Consider the following 26523-nt stretch of genomic DNA (forward strand, 5'->3'; position numbering starts at 1 on the left):
GGAAGTACAAAGAAATGGTTGCAAGTCTTACTTTGTCACTTAACTATGTGACCTAGGACGTTCCAAGCCTCAGCTTCTTTATGTATACAACGAAGTACTGAGTGCCTACACCCTGTGCTGCTGTAGGGACGTCATCGTATTGGGTTGGCCAAAAGGTCCGCTGGGTTTTTCCATAACATCTTATGGGAAAATCTGAATGAAAATTTTGGCCAACCTATATAAAGCCCCAAGCACAGTGTCTGACAAATAGTAAGTAGTTGATCAACATACATTAGCTGCCTTGACTGGCTAACTTCTTCAACAGATTCCACAGTAGCCAGGAGGTTTTTGGTACTGTGATTATTGTAAACAAACATCCAGCAATCATGTGTTTGGGACGATTCTCGACTTCTCTCGTCTCGGAAGTCACCCCCTAATACTTATTATTATTTAAGACTTATTAAATTTTTACCATTTCATGTGCAACTTCACCCCTTAGATTTACATATTTCTTATCTTCTTCTGCTCTCCTTCCCATACTTTTCCTCTGCTTTTTGGATTTCCATTATCACTGGATGGTACTAGGCTTTACCTAGAGCCTCAATACACAAAACCTGGGAATCAAGCATGCCTCTGAAGGCTACCATTTTAATAAAAAGAATCTGAGAATGAAGGGATCAAGGAAAGGCTGTTGTAAGGTCACCCCACTAGAGATGTGCTCTATTTTCTAAAGAACCTGTATCCAGTCCCCCTGCAGCTGAGTCAGCCACAAGCTTCCAAATCACCCTGGAAGTCTCCAGTAGCTTTTTGAAGGCCTTCAAATACCCACTTGACGGTTCAGCTCCACTGTATGAGTGAATCAATGGATACAGTCAAATGTTGCTTTCCTTTTCCTTTATATTGGGTTCCCCTAGACCTCCCAGCCTCCCCCTGCCCTTTGCTGCATGCATGAGCAGAAAGGGCCTCCCAGAGCCTATCTGCAAAAGGATTTTTCTGCTTGAGGTAACCTGAGGTCAGAAAACCACGCAGCTGTCAGCTCCCAGTTACAGGCTGAAGGGAAGAGAAGCCTGACGCTTGGGTATGAGGCTCCCACTCGGTCAACCTCCTCACCAACATCTCAACTGAACAATAACCACAATTGATAGAAGAAAGAACAAAGCGACTTCCCAAATATTTCTCTTTTTTCCCTTTTTCTCCCTTTCTGCCCAGTATGCCATGTTTCCTGTTTCTCTAGTAATGAAAATGTGTTCATCTGTCAAACGGAAAGCTGCCCCACTGTCTTTAGGTGCAGAGAACTTCAATCATAGCAGCTGCTGCGACCAGACCCAGAGCCAAGCTCCTCGTTTGTTTTGGCTAACGCTGCAGAATCAGTTTAGGCATCCCCTAGAACAAAATGGTGCACGGGAACAGAGCCAAGCGAGGGAAGAGAAGCAGCAAAGTTGCAACAGATTATTTGTCTGCTAAAACAGAAGGAGAAAGATATCAAAACCTGGAGCCATTTGAGTCCAGCCTCCCTAGCATATTCTCTATTTGCAACACAGATGATTTCCTCTAATATGGTTCAACAGGTGCTAAACTGTAGCTTTTCTCAAGATTAATCATTGCAGCCTTGGCAATGAAGAATTGGGAAGGAACAAGGCAGCTCCCATAATTGTTAGTCTATTTCTACTGGGTACCATATATATACATTTGTGTGTGTGTATATGTGTGTGTGTGTGTGTGTGTGTGTGTGTAGTGCTTGTTAATGGTAATCTTAATGAAGAAAAATGTCACCCTTCATGTTCCCAAAAGATGCTGGCATACCTGTATCTCAGGCATAAACTACATGGATAGGAAATTATGTTTGTTTTTGTGTCTTTAACTTAGACTGTGAGCGCCTTAAAGTAAGTCTTACTTAACTCTCATTTTCCAAAATTAACACACACTCGGCACCCAAGAAATACGGGTTAAATGGCTTATGTGTTGAATTAAATTGCATAAATGTATAACATGTCTGTCTTTCAATTTCATTAGGGAGGTTTGAGTAAGTATGTCTATTTTTGGCAATATACCAGCCCTGTTTATCTGCAAAGCTCCACCTACATTTCTATCTTCACCCATTTGAGACAAACACCAAGACCATCCAGACATAAATTTTTTAATGGGCTCATTAAGCCAAATCCACTTTGTGGCTCAGCTGGCCCTGCTAGCTGAGAAAAGAGTAAAGCTCGGAAACATGATAATACTTCACTTTTCCCCCGATTTATCAAAAATGGCTAACTTTGAACTTCCATTTGGATATTGTAGATCTGATTAGAGCAGGGGAATAACGAAGTCAAACTCTAAGCAGGACAAAAATGGAATTAAATGTAAATCTCAGAATACTTCAAAGCCTCAACAACAGGTATCAGGAGACTGGACAGTTTTTATGCGGTTATTCTCCTGTTGTGTAGTCTTGTGTCCTCGGAAGTATCTCAGTTGGGTACTTCTCTATTGGAGTTGTTTAGTTGCTCAGTTGTGTCTGACTCTTTGTAACCCCACGAACTGCAGCATGCCAGGCTTCCCTGTTCTTCACTACCTCCCTGAGTTTGCTCAGGACAAGATAAATCAGTACCCAGTATGGGTAGTGTGGTGCTCTGCTGCTTGAATTTCCAAGTCTTACATTAAGGTAGTGATGAGGGGACTGCCCCAGTGGTCCAGTGGTTAAGAATCTACCTTGCAATGCAGGGGATGTGGGTTCCATCTCTGGTTGGGGAACTAAGATTCCACATGCCATGGGGCAGCTAAGCCCATGAGCTCTAGAGCCTGTGCTATGCAACTAGAGAAGCCTGTGTGCCGCAACAAAAGATCCGGCATGCCACAGCTAAGACCTGATGCACCTAAATAAACAAGATAATAGATAAATATATTTACAAAATTTTTTAAAGTGGTGAGGAGGAGTCAACGAATAGATTATCCCTAAAGCCTGGAGTATTTCCAGTGTGCGCTAAGACATGAGCTGGGAAACTGAGGGAGGAAGAATCCTTTGCTCTAAGTGAGTAGCAAGCACTACCTTGTATGCCTTTATTCCAAACCACAGGGCTGGCTGGGTTGAGGGCATCACAGGAGGAGCCAAAGATAAGAGGACCAGTGTCCCTGCTCCGTCGCTAGAAACAGCCAGATCTGCTCAAACACTCCCTGCAGGAGGAGAGAACGGAACCGCCTTCGCCTAACCCAATGCTCCTTTCCCCAAACCCACGCTCTTTTCACATTATTTCAACAGTAAAATAGTCAATTTATTTTGTTTGGCACATTGTGTTCCGCACACAAACTGATCTGATAACATTTGGTTGAGATTATTAAATTGAGCAAAATATTGGAGGAGGGTTGTTTATTTCTGTGGTGCCATACAGTTCGGGGAAAATGATTTTCATTTCATATTATTTCACGTATTTCTGTTTTTCAACAACACTGCGGCATCTAGCCATAAATGAAACTAGTTAAACATCCAGGTAATTTAACTCCATCTTCTCAAATATTAGATTTAGGAACATTGGGATAATAAAATAAAGGTTTCTTATCTCCAGATGGATATTTGGCATCCTGTAGTCACAGCCTATGTACAGTAACACTTTAAGAATTAACATTATTGGAGCAGGAATAGAAGAATGATATGACTCTTCAGCATAAATGTGACATTTATGTCAAATAAGCATTGGATTGAAATAAACCAATTTAATTTCCAAAAACTGATTGCACTTAGCAGAAAATTCTGCATAATGCATGTAAACCTGTGACATTGCCCCATAAGCCAAACTCTTTGAATTACTACTGAAGATTTCAGTCCAACCCAACCAAATGCATTATATAGGCATGTGTATATGTGTGCAAAAATCTGAAGCCTCTGAGACAAAAGGTCTTAACATAGCAAGTGTCAACTTTTCATCAGAACAATGGTGGGAACCCTAAGTTGGAATCGTACATACTTAAACCAATTTGTTCCAGTGAAATACACTCAAGTATCAAATGCTTATTGGAAGAGAGACCACATATGTCTTCTTCTGTGCAAGTCTGTCCCTGTTTATTTTTCCTCCTTTAAGTATGCCCTGGTGTTCCAGAGTATTTCCTTAAGACTGAAGCTTAGCTATCTGTGGTATGGGGACAGGATTGGGAAGAACCTGACCCAGTTTCTTCAGGGATTAGTTCTTGAAGTCCTGAGAAGCGTATTTAAAGTGGCTTACAAATGGGTGAGAATTCTCGCCTGACATTTGAGACTGAAAACCCGTGATGGGAATCGGTTTGGACTCTAAAGCCATAACTCGAGTATTAACACTAGGTGCCTCCTCTTAATCACCAGATGAGAACTGCCTGTGAATTCAATGCTGCAGTGGTTGGCCACATGGAATAGAATTTAAAACGTTGAAAAACATGTATAGCATTGAATACATTCTCGAGGGTAGTCTTGTTAAGTTAGCCACACAGGACTCTGCAATCATACTCAACTACAAAAGCATTGTAATAACCATTGGCCCCCTCCCCATGTAGGAGTTCTACAACCCTTGGAGTGTGACATATTATAATTATCAACAGGTTTCATTATCAAAAACTTTGGTTGAGACTTGATTCTACCTCTACTCAAATCTCAAGAAAGTGATCTTGAAGGATGTCAACAACTCTGAAGCTTTATGTGCTAAGACAGTGGTTCTCAAACTATGCTGTATCAGGACCCTTAACCCTCTAAGAGATACCTGAAGAATTTTCCTTTCTGTGGATTATATCTATCAATATTTACCGTATTCAAAATTAAAATTAAGCATTAAGATTGACTCACTTAAAAATAATGACAATAAACCCATTATAGGTTTCCCTAAAACATATTTTTGGAAAAATATATTTTGCTAAAAACAATAGAGAACATTGTTTCACAGTTTTGCAAATGTGTGTGTGATTCAGATGTGTGACTGCATTTCACTTAAGATATCAAACTTCATATTGTTTTGGGTAACCTCACACTGTATATTCAAGGAGTGAAAAATACACACAATATTTTACAGTTACTATGAAAACAGTTTGGATCCCTGGGCTGCCTGCAACAGGGACCACCATGCATACCCAAACTACTCTTTGAGAACAAGCATTCTTAAAAGGAAAATGGAGTCTAACAATGGCAGCAGTAATAATTACAGATCATCAGTCAGTTCAGTCGCTCAGTCGTGTCCGACTCTTTGCGACCCCATGGATTGCAGCACGCCAGGCCTTCCTGTCCATCACCAGCTCCCAGAGCTTACTCAAACTCATGTCCATTGATAGGTGATGCCATCCAACCATCTCATCCTCTGTTGTCCCCTTCTCCTCCTGCCTTCAATCTTTCCTAGCATCAGGGTCTTTTCCAAGGAGTCAGTTCTTTGCCACAAGTGGCCAAAGTATTGGAGTTTCAGCTTCAGCATCAATCCTTCCAATGAATACTCAGAACTGATTTCCTTTAGGAGTGACTGGTTGGATCTCCTTGCAGTCCAAGGGACTCTCAAGAGTCTTCTCCAACACCACAGTGCTCGGTTTTCTTTACAGTTCAATTCTCGCATCCATACATGACTACTGGAAAAACTATGGCTTTGACTAGACAGATCTTTGTTGGCAAAATAATGTCTCTGCTATTTAATATGTTATCTAAGTTGCTCATAGCTTTCCTTCCAAGGAGTAAGCGTCATTTTTTTTAATATTGAGTTTTTTGGTTTTTTTTTTTACTTTACAATATTGTATTGGTTTTGCCATATATCAACATGAATCCACCACGGGTGTACACGTGTTCACAATTCTGAACCCCCCTCCCACCTCCCTCCCTGTACCATCCCTCTGGGTCATCCCAGTGCACCAACCCCAAGCATCCTGTATCAAACCTGGACTGGTGATATGTTTCATATATGATATTATACATGTTTCAATGCCATTCTCCCAAATCATCCCACCCTCTCCCTCTCCCACAGAGTCCAAAAGACTGTTCTATACATCTGTATCTCTTTTGCTGTCTCGCATACAGGGTTATCCTTACCGTCTTTCTAAATTCCATATATATGCGTTAGTATACTGTATTGGTGTTTTTCTTTTTGGCTTACTTCACTCTGTATAATAGGCTCCAGTTTCATCCACCTCTTTAGAACTGATTCAAATATATTCTTTTTAATGGCTGAGTAATACTCCATTGTGTATACGTACCACAGCTTTCTTATCCATTCATCTGCTGATGGACATCTAGGTTGCTTCCATGTCCTGGCTATTATAAACAGTGCTGTGATGAACATTGGGGTACACGTGTCTCTTTCAATTCTGGTTTCCTCAGTGTGTATGCCCAGCAGTGGGATTGCTGGGTCATAAGGCAGTTCTATTTCCAGTTTTTCAAGGAATCTCCACACTGTTCTCCATAGTGACTGTGCTAGTTTGCATTCCCACCAACAGTGTAAGAGGGTTCCCTTTTCTCCACACCCTCTCCAGCATTTATTGCTTGTAGACTTTTGGATCACAGCCATTCTGACTGGCGTGAAATGGTACCTCATTGTGGTTTTGATTTGCATTTCTCTGATAATGAGTGATGTTGAGCATCTTTTCATGTGTTTGTTAGCCATCTGTATGTCTTCTTTGGAGAAATGTCTATTTAGTTCTTTGGCCCATTTTTTTATTGGGTCGTTTATTTTTCTGGAATTGAGCTGCAGGAGTTGCTTGTATATTTTTGAGATTAGTTGTCAGTTGCTTCATTTGCTATTATTTTCTCCTATTCTGAAGGCTGTCTTTCACCTTGCTTATAGTTTCCTTTGTTGTAGAGAAGCTTTTAATTTTAATTAGGTCCCATTTGTTTATTAATTTCATGGCTGCAATCACCATCTGCAATGATTTTGGAGCCCAAAAAATAAAGTCAGCCACTGTTTCCACTGTTTCCCCATCTATTTGCCATGAAGTGATGGGACCAGATGCCATGATCTTAGTTTTCCGAATGTTGAATTTTAAGCCAACTTTTTCACTCTCCTGTTTCACTTTCATCTAGAGGCTCTTTAGTTCCTCTTCGCCTTCTGCCATAAGGGTAGTGTCATCTGCACATCTGAGGTTATTGATATTTCTCCCTGCAGTCTTGATTCCAGCTTGTGCTTCATCAAGCCTGGCATTTTGCATGATGTACTCTGCATGTAAGTTAAATAAGCAGGGTGATAATATACAACCTTGATGTACTCCTTTCATAATTTGGAACCAGACCATTGTTTCATATCTGGTTCTAACTGTTGTTTCTTGACCTGCATACAGATTTCTCAGGAGGCAGGTCAGGTGGTCTGGTACTCCCATCTCTTTAAGAATTTTCCACAGTTTGTTGTGATTCACACAGTCAAAGGCTTTGGCATAGTCAATACAGCAGAAGTAGATGTTTTTCTGGAACTCTCTTGCTTTTTCAATGATCCAACGGATGTTGGCAATTTGATCTCTGGTTCCTCCACCTTTCCTAAATCCAGCTTGAACATCTGGAAGTTCACGGTTCACATACTATTGAAGCTTGGCTTGGAGAATTTTGAGCATTACTTTGCTAGTGTGTGAGATGAGTGCAATTGAACATTATTTGTGATTGGAATGAAAACTGACCTTTTCCAGTCCTGTGGCCATTGCTGAGTTTTCCAAATTTGCTGGCATATTGAGTGCAGCACTTTCACAGAATCATCTTTCAGGATTTGAAACAGCTCAACTGGAATTCCATCACCTCTACTAGCTTTGTTCATAGTGATGCTTCCTAAGGCCCACATGGCTTTGCATTCCAGGATGTCTGGTTCTAGGTAAGTGATCACAATATCATGATTATCTGGGTCATAAAGATCTTTTTTGTATAGTTCTTCTGTGTATTCTTGCCACCTCTTCTTAATATCTTCTGCTTCTGTTAGGTCCATACAATTTCTGTCCTTTATTGTGGCCATCTTTGCATGAAAAGTTCCCTTGATATCTCTAATGTTATTGCAGAGATCTCTAGTCTTTCCCATTCTATTATTTTCCTCTATTTCTTTGCATTGATCACTGAGGAAGGCGTTATTATCTCTCCTTGCTATTCTTTGGAACTCTGCATTCAAATAGGTATATCTTTCCTTTTCTCCTTTGCCTTTAGTTTCTCTTCTCTTCTCAGCTATTTGTAAGGCCTCCTCAGACAACCATTTTGCCTTTTTGCATTTCTTTTTCTTGGGATGGTCTTGATCCGTGCCTCCCGTACAATGTCACAAACCTCCGTCCATAGTTCTTCAGGCACTCTGTCCATCAGATCTAACCTCTTAAATCTAATTCTCACTTCTACTGTATAATCGTAAGGGATTTGATTTCTGTCATACCTGAATGATCTAGTGGTTTTTCCTACTTTAAGTCTAAATTTTGCAATAAGGAGTTTATGATATGAGCCACAGTCAGCTCCCAGTCTTGTCTTTGCTGACCGTATAGAGCTTCTCCATCTTTGGCTGCAAAGAATATAGTCAATCTGATTTCAGTGTTGACCATCTGGTGATGACCATGTGTAGTCTTCTCATCTTGTTGGAAGATGGTGTTTGCTGTGACCAGTGCATTCTCTTGGCAAAACTCTGTTAGCCATTGTCCTCTTTCATTTTGTACTCCAAGGCCAAATTTGCCTGTTACTCCAGGTAGCTCTTGACTTCCTATTTTTGCATTCCAATCCCCTATAAATGAAAAGGACAGTTTTTTTTTTTTGGTGTTCGTTCTAGAAGGTTCTGTAGGTTCTGTAGAACAGTTCAACTTCAGCTTCTTCTGTTGAAGAGACTGTATTATAATTCTCTGTATTATAATTACAGATAATACTATTTAAATTCTTAAATTCTTACTCTATGCCTGGCCCTAACTTAAGTGTGTTTCATTTAATAGTTTCATTTAATAGTATCACATTTAATCCTTGTAGCAACCCCTGAGCTAGATATTACATAACTTGTTTTCATTTTTCAGATGAGAATACTGAAGCAGAAAGTAGTAGAGTGAGTTTTTCAAGATCTTATAGCTCATAAATTGTTGTTGCTATTGTTCAGTCACTAAGTTGTGTCCGACTCTTTGCGACCCCATGAACTGCAGCATGCCAGGCTTCCCTGTTCTTTACTATCTCCCAGAGTTTGCTCAAACTTATGTACATGGAGTCATAAATGGTGGAGTCAGGATAAGAACCCAGGTACAGTCCTGTGAGATCAACAACAGGACTTCCCTGGTGGCACAGGGGATAAGAATCCGCCTGCCAATGCAGGTTTGATTCCTGCTTGTGGAACTAAGATTCTGCATGCCACAGAGCAATGAAGCCCATGCACTACAACTACAGAGTCTGTGCTCCAGAGCTCATGAGCTGCAACTATTGAGCCCGTGAGCTGCAACTGCTGAAGCCTGTGCCTAGAGCCTGTGCTCCAGAAGAGAAGCCATGGCCACGAGAAGAGTAGCCTCCACTCGCCTCAACTAGAGAAAGCCCACACAAAACAATGATGACCCAGCACAATCAAAAAATAAATTAATAAAATTTTTTTAAAAGATCAACAATAGTTGTGCCAGCGGTAGTCATATTTAGCACTTATGAAGTATTGACTATGTAAATTGTTGGATATCATACATTAATTATTTCTTTCTGTCTTCAAAACAGATCTATGACATACTTAGTATCCTCATCATTTTTTAGATAAGGAGACTGAGACTTGACTAAGATCATATTTTATCCTATGGGAAAATTATATAAGGTCTCTAATTATAAAGGTTTTTGGTTTAAGCAGGCAATTATGCTAATATTAGATGAGGTGATCTGATGCTTCATTTAACTGGCACCATGGCAGAATGAGGTAGTCACCTCTGCAGAAGTAAGTTTTCCAGACGAGCTCATTTTTACTACTTTGTGGGCCTAAATTTTTAAAGTACGGGTATAACCGTATGAAGGTAAGGAGTCGTGAACATCAGTTTTGATTCTGTGCCTTCCTTTGGCAATAGGCCAGAGACTCCTGAGGGGTATAGGCCTCTTTCCTTACTAAATAATTCAAGGATGCTTTATATGTTGCATGTGGGTTTTCTTCTGTAGTTTGTAGCTTTTCATTTTGAATTTTTTTGTCTTCTCCTTGTCAAACCAACACTTTTTTTTTCCCCCTCAAAAGAATCCTTGAGCTTGGGCCCATTTCTAGACATCTCTCTTGTGGAGACCTATATATACTATTCCTCTCTGTGCTGGTAAGAAAATAGACTACCCAGTTTGCTTGTATGTTGTATAAAATGAGAGCAAAACCTGAGTTCCTAGACCTTTCATGTGTTTTGATGGTTCCAAATGCTTCCTCGGCTCACTTGGACCTGACCGGCCCTGTGCAGATAAATCAGGGCGCTGCACGGGCTTTGTTCCAACAAGTGAGATGTTCCTAAGAGACCACGGCTTTTGAGACTTTGGAAGTTTTAATGCCATTTGTTATGAGGACAATTTGCTTACGGGCTTTCTTTTCATGTATTTTTACATTTGAGATCTCTGCTCTTAACTCCACTTTTAAAAATCCTTTAGAGGAAACCAAATATGCCTTGTTCCAATTCCAATAAGGTTGCTTTGAATGTTTTGAACTTGCAGTCATGGTTGAGACGACCTAATTTGAAACACATTTGGAAGTTCAGCTGAGCCTAACCTAAGTAGTTTCAATGATTTCTCCTAAGAGTTCACTTTTTTGTTGTTGTTTTTTGTCTAAATTCAAGCCCCGGTATAGTTTATATTCCTCTGTAGTTGAGACATCGATCCGAGAAAAAATAGTGAAGCCATCAAAATCATATTAGAAAGAGAGAAAAGGGGGGAAAAAAGGAAAGGAGAAAAAAAGAGAAAGAGGAAATATTTGAGAAGGAAAAGAAACACAAAGCACTGTTCTGTAGACTAAAATCAGTTCAATAAACAATGATAGGCGCTAAGAACCAGTCTAAGGGTCAGACATGTAAGTCCTCCCAATCACACTCACAATAAAGTTTAAGTTCTGGGCCTGGTCACTTGCCTACACCTTTAGGCTCTTCTCCCACCCCCTTGGCCTTGTAATATATGTAATATGTATGTAATATATGTACTATGTAATATTACATATGTAATATATGTAATAGTCTTCCAACGACCATGGTGCTGGCCCACACTCCAAATCCACAAGTGCGGGACATTCTTCTGTTTTGAATGTCCCTATGACCTCTGCCTTTTAAATCAGGCAAACTCTTAGTCATTCTTCAAAACACAGTAGAAGTATGACCACTTCTGAGAAAGTTCTCTCTCTTCTCCAAGACACAGCTACTGAACCACGCTGGACACTGGATGTCACCACGCCCATGTTTGTATCCTACTGTATCTTTTGGAGTAGTTTTCTTACAAAAAAAAATCCATATGTTTACTAATTTGCAAGCTCTTAAATAAAGTTTATTTATCATTACTGTTGTCATGATACTGGACACATAACAGACAAACAATACATACAGATTAAGTTTAAATTTGAGTTATAAGAGAGTTCTTGTTCTTTGGGAACTCACAACCTAGTGGTGATACAGATTCATGAATTTGAAATTCTAACACGAGATGAGCTACAACCAAGGTTCTAATAGGGTGAATGCATTGATTCTTTAATTAGATCTGTTGGAAAGTTTATACAACTTAGGTCTTGATTGAAGAGACATGTCTGCTAATATCAAAACTCAAGCTGACTCAGAAATAAACCCTTACATATACGGTCAAAAATCTTTGATAAGAGTGCCAAGACCATTCAGTGGAGAAAGGACACTGTTTTCAACAAATGTTGTTAGGGAAACTGAACATCCATGTGCAAAAGAATGGAATTGAACACTTACCTTATACCTTAAATAAAAACCAATCCAAAATGGAATAAAGACCTAAATGTAAGAGCTAAAATCATAAAACTCTTAGAAGTCAACACAGGAGAAAAGCTTCAAAACATTGGATTTGGCAATAATTTCTTGGATATAATACCAGAAACACAGGCAATAACTACAAGAAAAATAGATAAATTGGACTATATCAAAATCAAAAAGTTTTACACAAAGAACACTATCAACAGAGTGAAAGGCAACCCATGGAATGGAAAAAATATTTACATGTCATATGTCTGATAAAAGGTTAATATTCAGAAGTAGAAAGAACTCTGACAACTCAACAATCACCAAAAACAATCCAATTTAAAAATGGGCAACAAGTTGAACAGATACATTTCTCTAAAGAAGACATACAACTGGCCAATAAGCACACAAGAAGATGCTAAATATCCCAAGGAAATTACAAATCTACAATGAAATACCACTTTACACCCATCAAGATGGCTACTATTAAAAATAAACAAACATAAAAAACAAAAAAGAAAAGAAGAATTATTGGCAAGGATGTGAGGAAAATGTGCGCTGCTTGTGGGAATGCAAAATGGTGCAGCCATTATGAAACAGTGTGGTTTCACCAAAAATTAAAAAGAGTTACCACATGACCCAACAATTCCGCTTTGGGATATATATCCAAAAGAAGTGAAATCAGAGACTCAGATATTTTTATGCTCATGTTTATAGCAGCATTATATTCACAGCAACCAAAACACAGAAAACTGTCATGTCCACTGCCAGATGAATGGATAAACAAAATTATATAAATCAAATACCAGCATTATATTTGATAAGCCTTAAAAAGCAAAGAAACGGACACGTGCTACAACATGGCTGAACATTAAAGACATCATTCTAAATGAAATGAGCCAGATGCAAAAGGACATATAATGAATGGATCCACTTACCTGAGATATCCAGAGAAGTCTAATTCAAAGTGACAGGAAGAGATGGTTGTTGGTCTCTGGAGGGAGGAAAAACAGGGAGTTTCTGTTTAGCGGCTACAGAGTTTCAGCTGGGGAAGACAAAATAATTCTGGAGATGGACGGTGGTGATGGTTATACAACAGTGTGAGTGTGCTTAATGTCACAGAACTGTTCCCTTAAACACGGTTAAAATGGTAAATGTTACGTTATAAGGTGGGGCTAGTGTGGTAAAGAACCTGTTGGCGAATACAGGAGACCTAAGTGATGTGGAATTTTATTCCTGAGTCAGGAAGATCCCCTGCAGAAGGGCTTGGCAACCCACTCCAGTATTCTTGCCTGGAGAGTCCCCATGGACAGAGGAGCCTGGCAGGCTATAGTCCATGGGGTCACAAAGAGTCAAACACAACTGAAGTGAGCATTCATAGATATACTGCCACAATTTCAGAAAATTTTAAAAAAAGCAAAAATATTCCTGTCATTTTTATCACCCTCTTGTTTACCTGTTACCTTATAGGCTGAATGCATGAACACACTGAAGAAGCTGATAAGCAACTGACTTCCATTTAGTTATGTTAAGCAAGGTGGAAGGGAAGAAATCCGCTTGGTGCCATCATGCTGGAGGTTTGCGGACAAATCTCAGCTTAGAACCCAGGTGAACTGGCTCCCGACCCCATACAGTGCCCTAGAGGCACTGTCATTCCCCAGAGAGGAGCAGGTAGACGTCTGGGACATGTCCAGTCTTTGGGCTCCTGATGTAGGCCTTGGGAGAAGACACTTCTAAGGCGCCTTAGCTAGGCCTCTTCTCCCCTGACTGGAGCGTCTGAACTTACTATGGGCATTGAAAGTTACCATTCCGCGGCCAAAAAGGGATAAACTCAACTGGCTGTGATTCAGGACTGAAAAAGGAAAGCTTCATCTTCACCAGCGAGCATACTTTCACCTTCCTCCTCCACCCAGGAAATGCAACGAACGCCGTCTCTGGGGTCGCACAGAGTCGGACACGACTGAAGCGACTTAGCAGCAGCAGCAACTGGGTCAGAGGTTTCTTTCCTCCCCACGCCCATCCCACCTCCTAATGCAGTGCAGGCGCGGAAGCGGTCCATCCAGGCACTGAGAGGAGGGGTGAGGACAACAACATTCCTGAGGAATTCAAGCTCTTAAATCTACTTCTGTTCATTTGCCAGTTTTTGGTTATAGTAGGGGATCAGCAAACTTTTCCTGCAAAGTGTCAGATAGTAAATATTTTAGGGTTAGGAGGCTGTAGGGTCTCTCGCAATTATTCAGCATTGCTCCTATAGCACAAAATGGGCCTAGAGACACATACATGGATATTCTTGTGTTCCAATAAAACTTTAATGGTGGAGATTAAAATTTGAATTGTATATAATTTTAACGTGTCTCAAAATATTATTTAAAATTTTTTTCAACCACTTGAAAAAAAATTATTAGCTTGTGGGCCTCACCATATTTGGCCTATAGTACTTCATTTGCTCACCCCAGGCCTAAATACTTTTAATCTTCCTACTTTAAAAAATTAATCTAGCTCACTTGTTCTTGAAGGGAAAGGACTTAGGGGTAATTTATTCAATGAAGTTCAGCAGAACGTGGTGGTTAAGAGCATAGACTCCAGGAACAGAATGGTTGGGTTTAAACACCAGCTTCTACCACTCACAAGCTGTTACGGAATTACTTACACTCTCTAAACCTGTGTCTCCTCATTTACAAATTGAAGTTGACATCAATAGAACCCAACTAGCAAGGCTGTTCGGAGAAGGCAATGACACCCCACTCCAGTACTCTTGCCTGGAAAATCCCATGGATGGAGGAGCTTGGTGGGCTGCAGTCCATGGGGTCGCTAAGAGTTGGACACGACTGAGCGACTTCACTTTCACTTTTCACTTTCATGCATTGGAGAAGGAAATGGCAACCCACTCCAGTGTTCTTGCCTGGAGAATCCCAGGGACGGGGGAGCCTGGTGGGCTGCTGTCTATGGGGCTGCACAGAGTCTGACACAACTGAAGCAACTTAGCAGTAGCAGCAGCAAGGTTGTTCAGAGAAGGCAATGGCACCCCACTCCAGTACTCTTGCCTAATCCCATGAATGGAGGAGCCTGGTAGGCTGCAGTCCATGAGGTCGCTGAGAGTCGGACACGACTGAGTGACTTCACTTTCATGCATTGGAGAAGGAAATGGCAACCCACTCTAGTGTTCTTGCCTGGAGAATCCCAGGGACAGGGGAGCCTGGTGGGCTGCCGTCTATGGGGTCACACAGAGTCGGACACAACTGAAGCAACTTAGCAGCAGCAGCAGCAAGGTTGTTGGGTTTCCCAGGTGGTGCCAATGGTGAAGAACCCACCTGCCAATGCAGGAGACCTGAGAGACGTGGGTTCGACACCTGGATTGGGAAGATCTCCTGGAGGAGGAAGTGGCAACCCTTTCCAGTATTCTTCCCTGGAGAATCCCATGAACAGAGGAGCCCGGCAGGCTATAGTGCATAGGGTGGCACAGAGTTGGACACTACTGAAGTGACTTAGCATGCACACAAGCAAGGTTGTTATAAGGCTTAAATGAATCTATACACGTTGAATGCTTAGATCAGTACCTGGTGCCTTATAAATGTCAGCTATCTGCTCCATGATGCCAAGCCTGGAATTAGGTCCTTTATTCCATGTATGATGGCCATTTGATAAGCAACAGACTTCATACAGGTAAGGCAACTTGCTCAAGGTTAAAGCAATGGCTGGTTTTAACCCACATGATCTGCTGTGGTCCAGGTGTCTCCCTTTCACTCAAACCATACTGCCTCCTCATTCCCTTCAGAGACACTCCTGCTGTTTTGGACTTTGCGGACCCTGTGTTTACAACAAATTCCCTTTCTCTCTTGCTTCCATTATTCTTCTGTTGGTTCTCCTCTGATTTTCTCTGCTGTTCTCAGGGGTTTCTCTTTCTTCCCTTACATCTGTAAGTTTGGGCTTCTCCATTGCTCAGGTCAAAAGACATTTACAACAGTCCTCTAGGGTCTCATTCATGGTCCTGGCTTCAATTAGGAATAATCACCTTTTTGTAAACAAATCCCACAGATAGTTGTGACCTATCTTCCCAGCCCCAATTTTTTTGTGTGCTGGACTCAGATATTTCCAGAGGGCATCATGACAGATAGATTTCAACCTTGCACTGACGTGGCTTCACTTTTGAGCACTGCCACTCATCACTGTGGGATCCTGGGAGAATCATACATCCACCCTGAGCTTGGTTTAGACATCAGTAACACAGAGGTAATAATAGTAACCACTGAACAGAGTTGTTGTAAAGATAAAATGTGATGAATATGACAAAATTAAGAGGGCTCTTCACTCTTTTTTTAATTCATTCAACAAACATCTACTGACCACCTCAGAGGTCCTATTCAGTGCATTCCGGATTGTGGATGATGTTACTAAAGTTCTATATCTCTTCACTTGAGCATCTCTTCTTGGAAACGTGCCCTTCTCTATATTTGCCCTCTGCCTACCTTCTAGTCTTCTAGATTTCAGCCCAAAGTTCTTAGTAATGCTACTTGCTGTCACACCCTACCTTCCAAATATCAAATCTTGCTTCTCTTTTTCTTTCTTTCTTTCCCTTTTCCACTGTTACCATCCTAGAACTAAACCTGGATGATCTCAAACCTAGATTCTTCTTCCAAACCAATCCTCAAATTTTTATTTTATTTCAATTTGGAAATTAGCATCCAGGAGAGTTTTGGACAGGGAAGGAAAAGGATCAGAGGAGTCGTGCTTTCTGAAGCTTAATTTGCACTCCCCATGAATTGAAGTGAAAAGAGGCCAAAAAGGAGACAGATGAGGAGCTTTTAAAACTTAAATATGAATTGATAAAGACTTAAAGGTGCTGACGTTAGGTTCGGAAAGGAGAAAGAGGAGGCTGTAAGAGGGATTTTTGAGGTGTCTGTGTGGGACTGAAATGGATGTGGGTTTTCAACACGTAATCCCAATTTAGAGGCTTAGTAACTAGAAGACTAATGATACTTTTTTTACGACTTTTGCAGCATCTGTTTATCATCTCTGCTCCTCATTTCTGTAATTTCACCTACAGTCTGGTGTAGGTTATTTCAAGTATGACTGTCTTTCTCTTCCATTAGGTTATGAGCTCCATAAACCATGGTTAATGTTTCTTCATCCTTTTCTTTTTATTTCAAAATTTGCTTATCCTAAGTCTAGGCAATGGTGGTAAGTGCTTTAAAATATCCATGGCTAATTGAGTGATTGGACGGTATTCTAGGGTAGGTGGCTGTTTTCTTCCTCAGAGTATTAGATTTAGGTCAGCTAGGTCAGTTTGTTGCTGAACTAAGCCTATTCCATGAAGAAACATATATATCCTTGTTCAAACATTTGGATGACTCACAACATTTCTTTTTGTGAGTGGACTCTAACCCTCATGAAAGCTCCCATAAGAACCTGGTGACCCACTGCCATTGAGCCTGAGACAGAGGAAGTAGCGGTGATGTCCTGAAGCCTGAGGGCTCAGCAGACCCTCTCAATAGAAAGGGCTGTTCATTTTTCTGAATCCCTTGTCCTCACATATGTACTTCACCTGCCTGAGGCTTTCGCCCCTTAACTGATAAACACTTATGTGTGTGCTATGTCGCTTCAGTCGTGTCTGACTCTTTGTGACCCCATGGACTGTAGCCTGCCAGGCTCCTCTGTCCATGGGATTCTCCAGGCAAGAATACTGGAGTGGGCTGCCATGCCCTCCTCCAGGGGATCTTCCCTACCCAGGGATCAAACCTGCATCTCTTATGTCTCCTGCATTGGCAGGTGGGTTCTTTACCACTAGTGCCACCTGGGAAGCCAGCTCTACACCAAGAAGACACCTGTTCCCTGACCCACTTCCTATAAGACAAGGTCAGCTCATGTTGCATTTAGGTTGTGTAGTGGGTCCAGGCAAATGTTCTCGTGATTCCTTGAAGCTCGGCTTCAAACAGTGTGGCATACGTACAAGGTCCTGGAAACCCACAGCTGCAGGCAGAGCAGGCTAGTCTGCGGCAGGAGAGTGAGCACATGGGTGGGTCTTCCTGAGCAGCCTCTGAGCAGATGGCCAGTCTAAGCATCCGGGCACAAATCACTCCAGTCACATCTGAAAACCAAACAAGATTCTTTAGAACTGTGAAGTCTGGAGAGTGTTATGGGATCTGTGCGATATCAGAGAAATTGTTTCACATCCTTCCTTCTGAGTAAGAAAAAAAACCAAAAACAAAAACAGAGCAGTAGCCAGGATCAAGAAGATCAAGGCTAAAAAGTAAGTCTCACATCGGTGGGAGGCTGGGGTCCTAGAAAAGGAGAAGGTAGGAGTCTAGAGCCAATTTAAAAAGTAAGAAGTTCTCTGCTAAGCTGGGAGTAAAGGAGAATATCCAGGGGTACAACTAGGCAAAATCACGAGGCAGATGACAGACTGGGGGAGAGGAATGATTTTAGTCTTGCTGGCATCTTCAAGTTATCTTGGGCTGGTGACCTAATCAACAGAAAGAACTGACTGACTTTCCAGAATGGTGGAGTCAGAGGCTCTCCTAGCAAACACAGGCCTAGGTTTAAGTTCTGCATCTACACTTAACCTGCAAAGTGGGTAGGATATGCCTATTCTTGGGGTTATTGTGAAGGTTAAATGAATTAATGGATGAAAGACGCAGCTTAACCTAGTCCCGCATGGCAAATAGGACATTCAATCAATAGATGCTCTTTTATCTTTCTCTGTCTCTGCTTTTTGCAGGGCAGATAGGGCTCCCAAAACCCCATAAAGGGCAGAATTCTTTCATTGCTGCCTCTATGCAGAGAGGAGAGAGGCTTGTCAAGAACCATGAAGGATCTGAAACATTACGTACTTTTAAGCTTACAAGTTAACATGTTTTCATGGATGCTGAAAAAAATGCGCAAGACTCTCTTGGATCAGAGAAGAAGGACTTGATTACTTGTAGTGCAGCAAGCAACATGAGTAGCATCATATTTGCGTTGCTTCCCCAGGTCCTAATTCCACAGGGCAATGGGAAGACAGCCAGGTGGTGGCTGAGCACACTGTGGGGTATACTACAGGAGAGGAGCCTGAGCTTAGAGAACCCCAGTTGTGTCTAATGAAGAGTCAGCATACCTGCCCTGTGCTCCGCGCTCTTTCTTTCTTTCGATGCTATTTGCTGTAGAGACATCCTTGAAAAGAGAGAATGAAGGCAGTCACTGCTCCTGCTTGCCAGACGTAAAAAATGTGAGACAGACACACGGAAAACCATTTCCCCAAAGGCATAACAGAAGTAGTCCATTTCCTTTCTGTCCTTCTACCAGACTCATTAACAGAGGCAGGCTTTCTGTACAACATCACTTTGCTCTGTGAACATGGGCGTTTCCCACATCACATGTGCCCTGCATCCCATTCCTCTTCACCTCCTTCCATCATGTGGTGCACCCCCACCAAGAACTTTTGGTACCCATCGTGAGTGGCTATGAGCAGTGGCAGAGCCCACAGCTGTGCAGGCTGCTGGCATCTGGGGACAGGACTTTGCCCTGGGAATCGAGTTTAAGCTTCCACGAAGAATGTTAGAAGAGAGGAGTTGAGGTAAGGAAAAAAATCCAAGGGAGGGAGAGAAACATGTCCTCTCTTCTCTCCACACTTGGGCAACAGTTGATCCCAGCTTGGAGGTGAAAACTGAGCCAAACTGGTTTCACTGACTTGGAGCAGGAAATTTCAAGAGTCTCATATATCCCCCTTCAGGTGCACAGGCCCAGGGCCAGCTGGATGCCTGCTAGAGGCCACCTACATGGAGTTATTCAAGGGACAACATGAACTCCACCTGCTTTCAAATATCGCTCTGCACCTGACATTTCCATTATGGTCTCTCCTCCAGGAAAGACGTGGTCCCAAAAGGACCCTGTTCCAATATAAACACGCTCTCTGGGAGAAACAACCTCGGCTATTTATAAATTCTCTCAGAGGTGGCCCATGCATTGAACACACACATTTGGAGCACCAGCTCCATGCCTGAAATTGTGTGAGGCACTGGCCTTCAAGTGTGATCAGCTGTAGTCCTTGCCCAGAGGAAAAAGGCAATTCAGATGCAAAGTTACATGCTTCTTGAATTACAAGAATTACAGGTTGACAGAGCAGCATAGAGAAGGGGTACTTCATCTTAGTTCAGAAGACCAAGAGGTGTTTTTAATGGGAGTTCATTTTAATCTGAGACGCTATGGGTTAAGTGTTTCTCATCTCTATTTTAGAGGTGAAGTGACTGAAGCTTAAAGAATCAAAATGGCTTACCTGATGTTCCTTGCTGTGTAAGTGACAAGATCAAGACACATACATATTTTGACAACAGTTTAGTGGGTTATGGTTACTAAAGTTTTCCCATGTTGTTGCTCAGTCACTGAGTTGTGTCTGATTCTTTGAGACCCCATGGACTGCAGCCTGCCAGGCTTTCCTGTCCTTCACTTCCCAGCGTTTTGCTCATAGGGCCTTAGGAGACAGTATCTATGAAAGCTGAATCTTAACTGTGGTGGGAGATAGAGAGGGATCAGGTGAAAACAAGCATGTGGGTGGGGTAGGGAGCAAGGTCCAGAGGAAGTAACACTGCTTGGGAAAGGCCAGCCCAGTGGTTGCATGCTAGGGCCATGGAGGAGGAGTAGATGAAGCCTGAAAACAGTGGATATTGTGATGGAGGATTTTGGGGTGAAAAAAATTTGAATAAGAAGTTTTAAAGGAGAAATTATGATAGAAAGTTTCATGTGAGCAGCAAAACCTAATTGTCCCTAACTTCGAGTTTTGCCCAAATCAGTGCTCCATGTAATAGCCACTGTCACTACCCCAGGAAGCAGGAGTCCAGCACTTTCTGAATACCCAGAGAAAAGAGGGAGAATTTACTCAGAGTAGCCAGCTCCATGCTGGACTCCTCACAGGAGCTGAACAAGGGATTTCCCTAGTTCTTCTCCAACATGCCCCCTTTCCATCCTCTGTCAAGGCTTGCTCTGTTCCAGAGGGAGTTCAAGTATCAGGGGATGAGAATTTACTTCTCCACTATGCCTTGACCTCATAGGAGCCTGAAGTTCCCTGCTAATGGCCTTGGCATTTGGAATGAGCACAGTGACTTGTGTACCTTAGCAGGAGACCCAGTTCTGAAACAAGAACAGAAAAAAGTGGAAACTATTTTGAGTTGGACCAGGGTTTATATCATATACTATGGCTTGAAACTTCCTCTGACTCTTAAAGCCAAGCCAAACTCGTTTGAGTTTCAAATATCATCATTTAGCAGTTGATGGGCCTGGGCCTCCTTCTCTTCCGACTGAACTCTCGGCCAACCTAGGCAACATTTGGATTCAATTTGAGATAGAAAAATTGGGTGAGCTCCTTGCCAAATTCCTGTGAATCTGTGTCAAACTCAGTGATTTAGGCTAAGAGTTGGGGTGTGGCTGAGTCCCTGGAGGAATTCTGTGGTTGCATAATCCACAGGAAATGAAGCAAAGGGTATTTTCAAAACTACCTCCAAGGAAGTGGGCTGTAGAACATCAGTCTTATGGGCCCTAGATTTCAGAGCTTTCACCACAGAATTTAAGTGTTCCCACTGAACTTAATGGTCTTCCAGGACTTGCTTAGCCATCTGTTCATTTTTCTTCCCCATCACCCCCAACCTATATGTTATTACCTATTTTGAATGAGAAGAAATGAGTACATAGGGGTAATTAATTTCTTCCTCCGGGTCAAGAAGATGGAGAAACTGGACTGCAGACCTTACTTGATGTGCATAACCCACCAAAAACTTGGTCTCTGAACCCTTCAAAGTTTGTTTTTCTTTTGTTATGGGACAGGTGACTACAATGCCAACACAGAAGTCACAATACATCTAGAGAGATGGGAATGCCATATATCAGTTCTTTTGAAAGATGAATCTAGAGAGGAGATTTTTCAGGTGAAGAGTTTTTTAGCCATGCTCTCAAGAATGGTACCCTGTAAGGAAGGGAAGCAGGACTGGGCAAAGGGCTGCATTCACAAGTGCGGGCTTAACTGATGCCACAGGGAAATCTGGAGCACTGAAAAGCTCTGAATGGTTGTCTGGAACCATGGTTGTCTGTGGTATCAGATCTGGGCAGTCATTAGATGTGATCCTCTCTGGGGAGGGGACCTGACTTTGGGCAAGGAAGTCTCCTTTGACAGAAAGCAATTTCCAGGGAAGGCTCAGTTGTGGGAAGTAGGTGGCACCTTGGTTCTAAAAGGAACCACAGCATCCACTATGGGAGGAAAAGTAGAACTATATGCCGAGGACCCAGAGTTCTGGGATCAGTTTTATTGAGGTCATGTCCAAAGTGATGAAAAATTGTTCCTAGAACAAGGAATGGGGCCCACTGACATCTAAGACTCCAAAGACTGAAGAGGCAGAGACCCAGAAGACGGCACCCAGAGGTAAACCACTCCATGATCCTGCAAGTTTATATAGGAAATAATTCAGGTTTGAAGGATGGTGGGAAACAATCAAGAGCAGACAAAAGAGTCAGCCTGTAAAAAAGAACATGATTTAGCTAAGACAACTGTGGAAGTTTCCAGAACTAATTGAAAATATATAAACCTTGAGTTATTTCTGAAGCATCCTGGAGTCCCTACTTTCTTCCCAAAAGCTACTATGAGGGTTCCCAGAGGCTTAGCCTGAGTGCTAACATGGTACCCCCAAGACCAGCCTGGCCACTGGAAGATCCCTAGGGTAGGGGTCAGGAGACCTGAGTTTGGGGATCCAATTGGCAAATTGGGTGACTTTGACCCAACTGATTCTTTATCTTTACCTATTTTCCTCATCTCTTCCCCAAACTAAAATTACTGAAAAATGCACTCATTGTCCTGCACTAGATAACAAAGTGAGCATTTACATTTTTAAAAACATGGAAAAACATGAAGGGGGATTCAAAAACAGGCTTCCCCATCCTCTTTTCTCTCCTCTCCTGTCCTCTAGACTAACTTTTTATGGCATGACTATTATGCTGTTTAGACACTTCTTTTCATTTGTTATTATTTTCATTTTTGTTAACATTTCTTTAGTTTAGTTCAGTTCAGTTGCTCAGTCATGTCCAACTCTTTGCAACCCCATGGACTGCAGCACTCCAGGCCTCCCTGTCCATTACCAACTCCTGGAGCTTACTCAAACTCATGTCCATCAAGTTGGTGATGCCATCCAACCATCTTATCCTCTGTCGACCCCTTCTCTTCCTGCCTTCAACCTTTCCCAGCATCAGGGTCTTTGCCAATGAGTCAGTTCTTTGTATTAGGTGGCCAAAGTACTGGAGCTTTGGCTTCAGCATCAGTTCTTCCAATGAATATTATTATTTCCTTTAGGATTGACTGGTTTGATCTCCCTGCAGTCCAAGGGACTCTCAAGAGTCTTCTCCAACACCACAGTCCAAAAGCATCAATTCTTTGGTGTTCAACTTTCTTTATAGTCCAACTCTGACATCCATACATGACTACTGGAAAAACCATAGCTTTAACATCTCTTCACCTTGAGCAAATTCTTTTTTCAGACCAACTCATTGTTCTGTGAACATGTCTGATGTTTTCTAACCCGTATATTCCTGCCAAAGTTATTTCAGCCACTGAGAATCCCATCCTGTCCATTTCAGAGCTCTCAAAAAAGTGCTGTTTGATCATTAAAACCTATCTCCATGGCATTTGTACCTGGTCCTGAAGTAACATCCCCCACATTCCACCATAGTTACCCACTAACTTCCATTCATTCATGCACTAAACCTCCTTTTTAAAATCATTTCTATTTCTTTCCCTTCCTTATCCTAAACTAGGTAAGAGAGACATGGGCTCAAATTTAGTCTCTCCCAGTAACTAACTTTGTTATCTTAAATCAGTAATGGACCTGTCCGAGCCTTAGTCTTCTTATCTGTAAAACAAAACCAATAATGATAACTATCCTAGTGGATGATATGATATTTAGTATAGGCATTTTATAAACCTATGTATGTTCAGTTGAAGATGGTGTAGGATGGGGCTGGTGTGCATTAGCTGAGGACTAACTCCCCACAGCATTAGCAATAGGTCCTGATTCCACACAGTGCCAGCACCAATGGACTGGGAGCAATAAAGAGCGCTGAGGTCATTTGTTTTAACTACCAGTGTAACTCCACTGAAGAGAATAACCTGATTTTTTCAAAAATGTAGGGTGGAAAATTGTCCACACTAATTTACAAGACTGAATTATATTCCAGTCAGCACTTAATTATTCATATGGGCATTTTCCACTTCTAGGTTATCAGTGGAATTCTTTCCCCTCGATTTCAGGCTCCTTCTCCCTGCCACCCAGCATGTGGCTGGGCCACATCCCCCTTCAGCTATTTAGTGTGGGCTTAGGGAATGCAAACTCATTTTAACTTTTTCCTGAGTGCAACATCCCTGGGAAGGAAAATCTGAACCCCCAAAAGCCATACAAAGCATTCCAAAGTAAAATATAAGAAACATTTTGATTGTTTTTCTGTTTTGGATTATCTGTGCCACTATTCATTTCCTTTTTTGTGAATAATCAAGAACTGGCTATATTATGGTTAACAGGACTTTCAAATTGCTGAGAAAACTCTGCAGGGCACTGAAAAGTTTTAAGGGTAAATTCATAATCCCCAATATTTTACACTTAATAGCACATACTGCTACAAGGGGAGTAGAAGAGGTAGGGAGTTCCAAGAGTTCTAACTTCAGATATTTTTTTAAGGGCATTTCAGCCTCAGCTGTTTCAAATCATATCAAGCCAGTGCTGATTAAAATCAGATAAGGCCCCCGAGACAGAGAGGAAAGGAAAAAGAAAACTCCATCTTGAACTGCAAAGAATTTTTTTTCGATCAACTTATACAAATGTATAAAAAGAAGAAAAGAAAGATTATTATTATTATTTTTTTTTAGCCAAGGAATTTCTTAGCAGCATTAAGCCAAATGCAGACCCCACACCCTTTAATCATTTTAACCCCAGCCATCTGAATGTCCTGGACCATGTGCTCCAAGCTCTGATAAGCACACAGCAAAAATAAGCTAAATGGAACATTCTTATTGCCTCATGATCTTTAGAGTCCACATTATTAAGGCACTTATCCAAATATTGCATACGGGTTATCTTTAACTCCAGCTTCAAGGGACCTAAGGCCACCTAGTCAGTAATGGAGGGCCTCTGAAATCCAGAGGCAGCTTGTGGTGGAACAGGGGATTTGAGCTGGAATTCCAAGCCCTTGGGCCCTTTCCTTGGTTGTATGCTCCCAACTTAACTCCAGCAAGACCTTAAAAACTCTCAGGAAAGCAGACTCATGGCTTTTTCCTTTGCAAGGTTGAATTCAAGGCAATATAAACAAATTCATTTCGTTTGTCTGGTTCTCTGATGTACTAAGCACAAGTAATTAAGATATGGGGTACAAAGATGAATACAATGTAATTCCTGCCTTCACACAGCTCACAGTCAGAAAAGGATGCTCAAGAGCTTGAACTTTCACCATTAACTCTACTGGGGCACAGTTAACGCCTCTACTTTCAAGAATGCCTTTCTTCAGAGGAAATTGACACACCTCAGAAGTCTTGACTCCTTCAACCCCCACTGACCTTTGCTTCCTTTGCCTTATTACTGTTAAACAATAAAAATGAAATGATAATAGTGCAAGCTACTTTGCCTTCCTTAACAATAATAATAACAGCTAACCTTCTTTAATTTTTTAAAGATTGTTTTGATGTGGACCATTTTTAAAGTCTTTATTGAATTTGTTACAATATTGCTTCTGGTTTTATGGCCAGGAGGCATGTGGGATCCTGACCAGGGATCCAGCCCGGATTTTCTGTATTGGAAGGTGAAGTCTTAACCACTGGACCACCAGGGAAGTCCTATAGCTATCTAGCATTTATGATATGCTAGGCATTCGTGCCTAATATTTTACATATATAGTCTCACTCAGGGAATCTTCACAACAGCTCTTTGATTTATATAATTTTATTAGCATGTTGTATTTTATAGATGAGGAAATTTCAACTTGGAAAATTTACTGTGTCCATGATCACACAGCATGTAGGATTGAAACTCTTGTTTTTTCTATGCCAAGGTTCAGGTTCCTAACCTCTGTGTTATCCAGTCTTCCCAAGAATGTCATTCTCCCATTACAATATCATAATTATACAGAGTGCTTTACAGATGCATATACAGCTTATTCCTTGATATCAGGTCATTTAATTACAACAGTCTTGTGTGGTTATTTTAGTGTTTCATTTGTTTTTTTCTGTTCTCTACTAGGGCATGGAGATTTGCAGCAGATAGGAATTAAAGGAAAGAAAGGAAAATTAAGGAAGAAAGGGAGAGAGGGAAAAAAGACAATTTGCTGATGGAGAAATTTAAGGTCAGGGAGATATCACATTATTGACCAGAAATGTATTAATATGTCTTTTGTTACCCAAATGTTATTGTCTGGAGATGTATCAGTATGTTTTTAAAGTGATACAATTAATACCACAATGCAAAGATCTAAAGAAGGAAATGACAACCCACTCCAGTATTCTTGCCTAGAGAATCCCATGGACAGAGGAGCCTGGCAGGCTACGGTCCATGGAGTCACAAGAGTCAGACACGACTTAGCAACTAAACCAACCAAATAATTGATCAAGGGTTTGTTATACAACTTATGATTGTTGTTATCATTCACATTTTGTTCTGTTAGGTTTTTGTTCCAACTTTGTGTATATTATAAATGTGAAAATTTTAAAAATGATGCATTGGAAAGTTTTGAGTAAAGAAGAATTTCATGCAGATA

At 41.4% G+C, this 26523-nt stretch overlaps 1 long non-coding RNA gene across 1 annotated transcript in view; it reads right to left on the reverse strand.

The window, feature by feature from the left end:
- Positions 1–26523, reverse strand: part of LOC133261869 (uncharacterized) — a 251842-nt gene that overhangs the window by 133255 nt on the left and 92064 nt on the right. Inside the window, exons 2-4 of the long non-coding RNA XR_009741159.1 lie at positions 18869–18924; positions 17726–17863; positions 12717–12772 (exon numbers count right to left, since the gene is read on the reverse strand). This is a non-coding gene — a long non-coding RNA (uncharacterized LOC133261869). The remainder of the gene's footprint in view (positions 1–12716; positions 12773–17725; positions 17864–18868; positions 18925–26523) is intronic.

The sequence above is a fragment of the Bos javanicus genome, chromosome 15 (assembly GCF_032452875.1).
Source record: "Bos javanicus breed banteng chromosome 15, ARS-OSU_banteng_1.0, whole genome shotgun sequence".
Lineage (NCBI taxonomy): Eukaryota > Metazoa > Chordata > Mammalia > Artiodactyla > Bovidae > Bos > Bos javanicus.